Source organism: Anoplolepis gracilipes, chromosome 11, assembly GCF_047496725.1.
Source record: "Anoplolepis gracilipes chromosome 11, ASM4749672v1, whole genome shotgun sequence".
In the NCBI taxonomy this organism is placed as follows: domain Eukaryota; kingdom Metazoa; phylum Arthropoda; class Insecta; order Hymenoptera; family Formicidae; genus Anoplolepis; species Anoplolepis gracilipes.
In genome coordinates, this window is record NC_132980.1 from 12,098,173 (window position 1) to 12,106,071 (window position 7,899).

The 7,899-nt window shown below is 30.2% G+C and overlaps 1 protein-coding gene across 1 annotated transcript in view; it reads right to left on the minus strand.

Annotated features, from left to right (window-relative positions):
• Positions 1-3,376: 3,376 nt before the first annotated feature.
• The window catches only part of LOC140670863 (uncharacterized), a 38,348-nt gene continuing 33,825 nt past the window's right edge, over positions 3,377-7,899 (minus strand). The window contains exon 13 of the mRNA XM_072901647.1: positions 3,377-7,899. This exon is cut by the window's right edge and continues 339 nt beyond it. The gene's annotated coding sequence lies outside the window, so the exon portion shown is untranslated.

The window sequence follows — 7,899 nt, forward strand, 5'->3', positions numbered from 1 at the left end:
ACTTAGGCGAATTAAAAATATTTTAATTGAAAAACTGTTGTATGAAATTCTACAAAAATAAAAAATAAAAAATTTATTCAAAAATTTAAAATTAATATAAAGTGAAAAAAAATTAATTAAAATAACTGGTACAGCTAAATTTAAATATGCCAAGTGTGCCAATGAAATTGACAGCGCCAAGTTTTTTAATTAAAAATTAAAATTAAAAAAATTTTTAAATTTTATATATATTATAATTTTTATGTTATAATTTTTGCATAATTTTAAAATTTTTAATATTATTATTTTTGTAAGAAATTAAACCAATTATTTTGATTTTTCAATAAAAATATTTCTACTTAAAAGTAAAACAAGTTTTTATTCTTTTTTGGCACATAATTTTTTATATATATTTCACATTAGTATTTTTGTAGGAAATTAAGACAACTGTTTTCCACAACTTTTTTTAATAAAACAGTTTTTTTTTTAAATGAAGATATAAATAATTACTGTTTTGTACAATCAAAATCAAAATAGTACTATTTTGTAAAATAATTTTTTTAATTTTAATAATACATATTTCACAATTGGCGTGTATACTTGGTGCCATTTAAATTTTTTTTTTAAAAAGGTATTTTTAAAAGTATTTTTGTAGGTATATATATTATATATTTTAGCGCACGAAACTGCTTAGAAAGAGAATTTCGTTTGTAACAACATTCGTCGCGATGTACAAACATTCTTCTATTATTTTATTTAGGCCTCTCTTCCTTGATTCTATCATTCCTTTATTAGGCCATTATCTCGCAGTGATTCTTGTTTGAGTTATCGGCCGCCTTTTTTATCGTCCGTTTATATACATATATAGTGAAAAAAAAAATCAAAAGAGATAGAAGATAACGAATGTTGCACGGCGTCAATACGTTGAACTCGATATCTCACTTTTAAGTCCATTTCTCCGAATCGTGATTATGATTTGATAAGATTGGCAAATTGCGTTCCTAGACGACCTCATTGAACGCTGTGCCAAATATTTGAGAAGGCGTGCAAACGAATACGACGATTATCTCTCTAGGTGGAAGAGGGAGGGCATGATCTGAATTAATTTTCAAATTATCTGCGCACTAAGCAGTTGCGAGCGGATCGTGCGTTCGTGTTTGTTTCGATGAAAAATGAAAAACCTTAAGATTTTGTAATTTAATTAAGCATTTTTAAGTAATTTTTTTATATGAAGTTTCTCTTTATCAGCATTTTTGCATATATGTATCTGCTATTTAGAAAAATACATACCTATATGTTTCCATCTTTTATATATTGTATTATTCAGTTAAATATCGATATGACAATTAATATTTTTTCAATTTAAACTTTTACAGTACGTAACAATTTTGCGTCTTTCTTCAATTGAAACATTTCGAATCTATAATATATATAAGATGTGTGTGTGCGCGTGTGCGCGCGTGTGTGTGTGTGTGTGTGTGTGTGTGTGTGTGTGTGAGACAAGTTGCTGTTATGTAAAAGTACAACTATATCAAATATTTAATGTGCCAGTTTTAAAGACTATACAGTTTTAGTAAATTGCAGATTCTGGCAAAGTCTAGAGACTTAACGATAATATGTTTGTGTAATGTAAATGTCAATAAACGAGAATTATTTTCTTTTGAATTAAAAATAGAGATTAATTAGAAAATACTTGTCGCATATAAAGTATAAACGCTCTACTTAAAACGATGTTGAAATCGGAGCTAGCCTTCTCCAATTGTATTTCGTCACAATCGTTACATTCTTTGATCGATGACGATTGCAGCATCTTATCTGCGCTAAAGTTAGAGCGCGCTCCTTGAAAATTCAACATTATTATCTGCTCGCCGTTTATAATATCATGATAAAATGAGTGATTGTTGGACGACTTATCTCTTGAATGGCAAGTATGTATGTACATAGACACTGCTTCACTTCGTGCCATTCGCTTCTCCATTAATTGTGACGTACCGACCTAGGACCATTGTAAATTCCAAGCTTCCGTTAGCATTTCATTTCGACTATAATATTTGCAAAATATTAAAAATGTATTTGAAATTTCGTTATAGATGATTCACTTATAAAGAGAAGGAATTTTTAAATCTTAAAATATATATAGAGTAATAGTAGAGCAGTCAATATGAAGTAGCTGGTAAGTGTAGCGTATATCAAGGCTCATTAAAAGAATCGTGTTTTTTTAGACATCTTCCGATATCTAAACTACATTTTCGCTCAGGCGCGGCGTGTCTAAATTTGTGCATTACGGCGGTTCTTGGTTATATATTTTAGAATTTAAAATCACATTTTTATCGATTATTAGAATATTATATATGTCGAAATTGTGTTATCTTATAATCTTATAATTAATTTTCTGCGTGTACATTACAAACGAATGATAAATTGTATTAGACATATCAAAGCTTTGAGTAAGTCGTGACATGTGCAAATATTGTATTTGAACATGAATGTAGTAAAAATGTCTAGTAATGTTAAACACCGGATCAGCTCAAGATGTGAATAAATCTTGGTGTATGTATATACGCGTTATCTCTCTAATATAATGCTTCAATGTTTTGTATTTTATATTTTTCTTCATTTGTCAATTGAATTAAATAAAACAAAAATGTCAATATGCAGGATGAATTCGAAAGAATTTTTATTCTTAAAATGTCGTATTCCTGACTCAGTTCTAAGATAATTTTTCTTTTACCAAAATTTTGTTCGAAGCTTAGTTTTTAAATTATAAGATGAAAAAGTTGGCGAATTACTACGAACGGAATGAGTACTACGGGCTATGGGTGGTAGGCAGGGGCGGCGCACGCAAGTCACCGTCACCGTCACCGTCCGACGTCCGATGAGTGATTACGCTGCCTGCGATCGACTACTTGCTACACGCGATGTGTGTGTCAGAAACGTTCGCAATTTATATTGACATTTTTGTTTTATTTAATTCAATTGACAAATGAAGAAAAATACAAAATACAAAACATTTACATGCATTTATTAATATATCACATGTAATAATGAAGAGTTATCAAAGAAATAATTTATATACAGTGCCAAAATTTGTTGACATTAATTAATCTATCATCTGTCATAGTTGAACATTTTATAATATGAAAAGGATACACATTTTAAAATCGCCAGATCGATAAAATGCGTAATTTCTAATGTATATACTATATATATATATATATATATATATATATATATATATATATTTCTGATGTATATACAACATATGTATACAAATAATATAATGTAGAATTTATACTCGATAAAGCTCTAATTATATAGAATATTCAATACTTGTTTGTACGCTTTACTTTTGTTAATAATTTTTTAATAAAAATAATAAGTGACACACGCGGTTAAAACATTTTAAAGGATCATGCTCTTGAAAACTTATATTAAAGTCATTAAGATGGAGTTCTCTTTTTTTTAAGTTTTACTTTTTTTTTACAACGTAGATCAGATAGACAACCATCTAATGGGAATAGCGAAGCGAAATATTGTGATGTCAATAACAAAGTCATTTATCAATTATGATACAAGTTTATTGAATCACTGTTTGCGCGAATTAACAATGACAATAGGTCTCTTTTTTTAAATAGTTTCTCTCTCTCTCTCTCTCTCTCTCTCTCTCTCTATATATATATATATATATATATATATATATATATATATATATATGTGCGTGTGTGTGTGTGTTCGTGCGCGTGCGCACATGCTCTCTCTCTCTCTCTGTGTGTGTGTGTGTGTGTGTGTGTGTGTGTGTGTGTGTGTGTGTGTGTGTGTGTGTGTGTGTGTGTGTGTGTGTGTGTGTGTCGCATGTTTCCCAAGGTACCAAAATTTCTTTTACATCCATCTTTTCGTTTTAAATATTCGCAAATCCTCGATATAATGATGATACGGCGATAACAATAATAGTAATAATAATAATAGTAATTGAAATAATTAATAATAATAGTAGTAGTAGTAATAATAGTAGTAGTAATAATAATAATAGCAGTAATACAATATGGTAATAGTAACAGTAATAATAATAATAATAATAATAATAATAATAATAATAATAATAATAATAATAATAATAATAATAATAATAATAATAATATATAATAATTACGGGGTAGAAGGAATATGCGCGCCAACTGCGATATTATGAGAATGATCCGATAATAAAGATACAGTTGATTGTATATAAAGTACGTTGAATATAAAATGATTTGTGTGCGCAATCTCAAAGTTACGGGCATATATTATTACGTAGGGGAGAGGGACTAGTAGCCGTATAAACTGTTGTCTTCCATCCATTGGTCAGAGTTTGGCAAACGAATGAAATGGTCGGTGTGATTGAAAATTGTAACAATATATGCCTATGACTTTGACATTGCGCGCGTATCGATCACATATTTTATAATCGATGTCTGTAGTCTGTACCTTTATTATTGAATCTTCTACGTATATTAAGAAGAGATAACAAGAGTAAAATATATATATATATATATATATATATATATATATATATATATATATATATATACACACGATCTTTGATATACATATATGTACGTATGTATGTATGTATGTATGTATATATATACACGTTATGACATGGCATTATAAATTGCTTTATTTATCAATCTCCCCATTTGACAAATAAAGTTATACAAATCAAATTTTCCTTACCCAATGGAATTTTAATGACAAAAATGATCCCGTTTCTTTTTAGTTTTTATCCTAATCTTTTTTTTCTGTCCTTGTTGATGCTCTGCCAATAATATTGTGAGTATAATTTTCTGCGGCTTATAATCTTCTGCTGTATATAATCTTCTTTGGTATTAATTAATTAATTGTGTTTATATGTATGTATGTATATACACGTGCTCGTATATTCATACATATGGCAACCCCGTAACAGCGAATGTGCGTATGCGATAATAACTATAGTATCTCTATATGCGAATGCACCTCATGACGGAAAGTCACGTTGGTCCTTCTCTTAAGCCGGAACATTCAACATATTTCTCCTTCCGGTTTCTTCTTCCATGTGATCTCGTCCTTTGTAAAGTTAGGATACTCGTTTTCAGTTAAGCTGGGTTTACATGTGACATTTTTGACATTCCTCTCACATAGTTTAACATTTTTTTTATTGCATGATATCGGAGAGAGAAATTCTTCGATATATATATATATATATATATATATATATATATATATATATATATATATATATATATATAAAGTACAATCTTTTTTTATGTGACTATCAAGTTATACAATAGAATAAATGCCAGATATGTAAAGTCAACATTACGAATCTGGCCTATGTATAAATGAGTTTCTTCGACTTGTTCAAAAAAACTGTACGTCTCGATGACAGAGAAAAATGGTTTTTTTTATGCTTTATGCTTTTTGCATTTTCAATATACATGGTGTAAAAAAATATTGCCTCCTCTATCTTGATCAAATATTTTATGTTATCTTTGAGTTATTTCGCGTCACATGCTCGCGCTCGAGTCGGAATTTTTCCATTTTTACAATACGATTGAAAGCGAAAATTTATTTATTGGCTGTGTCGCTAATCATATTTATCCTCGCGAAAGTATAAGCTATATTATTGGCACTGTCAGAAAGCACAATATATCGGAAGCTTAGTTTTGCCATGCAAAAAAAAGGGATAAGAGCTTTCGAATGGAAAGGTGATTTTGTCTCTTGATGCTTTATGTTTCTCGGTCAAGAGCGTGCATCGAGAGCGTATCGAGAGAACGTCGTTCGAGGTGTCACGTCGAATGGACAAACTTTGCGCAATCGACGCTTTTGCGTATTTATTTACAAATTTATTTGAATTTATTTGAATTTATTAACGATATAACACACTATGCTCCTGAGGTTCGAAAACTGTGGTCGCTCGAGCGCAGAAAGACCAATCATCAATTTCGTCGCAGAATTATAGAAGAGAAAATGCAAAATCCGCAAGATAATTAAAATTAAAAATAATTACTTTGCATAGGTTCTAGCGATAAGAATCTGTAATAAAAAAAAAAAAAAATATATATATATATATATATATATATATATATATATATATATATATATATATTAATAATCAAAGGCCAAAAGTCCAGAGTAAAACAGTAGGTGTAAGGGTGAGTCATGGATATCCCTCCGAGATACTACTATTGTAAGATCTCGTCGAAAACAAAATCGCGTGTTTAATCCGCAATTTTGACATTTGAGAGATATTTCTATAATAATATGTATGTGATATAGTCATCTTTATACATATCATCGAGATTGCGATTTTGCGTCTCGACGAATGATGTTATTGCAGTAGTATATATAGCAATAGTAACCCTGTGTATGCAACTCGATTATGGTGATGTGATCGCATTTAAGTGTTAATGATGTTTCTCTTTAGACGCAAAATGTAAAAAAAAACGGAAAAAACATTGTCAACATTGAAACTTTTGTGTCGGCGAAACGTAGGAGCTTTGATTTCTTACTTTAGATTATTTCCATCTGATTATGCTATATATTTTATTAGCCGCTTGTCAGAGAATCACGGGGTGAAAAATAGATATGATGAAAAATTCAAATCTCAGCCGTCGCGATATCTAACAATAGTGATTGCAACTACATGTACATTTGTAATTTCGCGCGAAATTTACGTACAAGTTAGAAAACTCCCTAGTAAGTACTCCCTCTTTTAATTTGATGATAATCTTACAAAATTATGATGTAATTTATTGCAATCGAGTTGCGCGAGTATGTATTGTACATACATACATACATACATACATACGCATGTATAAGTGCCTAAAAAAATTCACAATTAACAAATCTATTTTTTTTTTTTTTTTTTTACATCGCGCGCGGCATCATGCGGCTACAATTATGATAGTTGCTAAAATATAATTGTTATGTACTCGTATAAGTACCTACGTATATAAAATACTATGTATTTTTAATGTTGCTTCTCAAATCAAATACATAATACCGATACTGTGATATTTGAGAGAATCGGACGGCATCCTCGCACCTCGTACCTCGTACCTCGCACCTCGGACCTCGGACCTCGGACAAGTGACTAACTTGTTGAAAAATTGATCAAGTACAATTTTTCTTTACAATCCGTGCTATTGCTGCGCTCGAGCCGATCGTCAGAAAAGAATTAAGTATGAGAATGATATAAATATAAAGAATAATTGCGCGTAACGCATCGATCTGCCCAAAGTAGTATAATAGAATCCCAAATTAGATTCTATTCTATTCTTACAAATAGTAATAGTTGTTATTAAAGTTATTGGTGTAAAAATATCGGGTATACAGTATACATATAATATATACACGGGCGTTGCAGGATTTGCAAGAATGCACGGGATTTGTGCAATCATTGTCGCACTTTGCGAAGAATGATTTTTCTTTGTTATCGCCAATCTCCTTCCCGCGGAGATTATATAACAAATTACGCCGCGAAATTTCATTTAGTTTTTCTCAAAAATTTTTCTTTTCTCCGAATAACATGTCAAAAACAAAATTGAAGAAGGATTTATGCTCAAAGTTTTCAAACTGGAAGAAAAAGCCTTATCATATAGGTAGAACATTAAATTATTTTCTATTTCTCCGGTGTATATAATCGCTTCTCGAAAGTTTCTTGCATTGTCAATTTGTCAAAGATTGTTTAAACTCTTGCTCTTTACGTATTTTCTTTCGACGCACCTCTTAAGCTTAAGCCCTTTTACTTTACAAGATTTTTGATGACGACGCTATCATAATCTATCTTGACGATATTCTTCAAGAAGAAGATGTTCTCGTTGCTTTTTGCTAATTAACAATCGTTCGATATTTGAATATGATGGCCTTAAAAGTGATTCTCTGTGAGTTTTCCGTTCG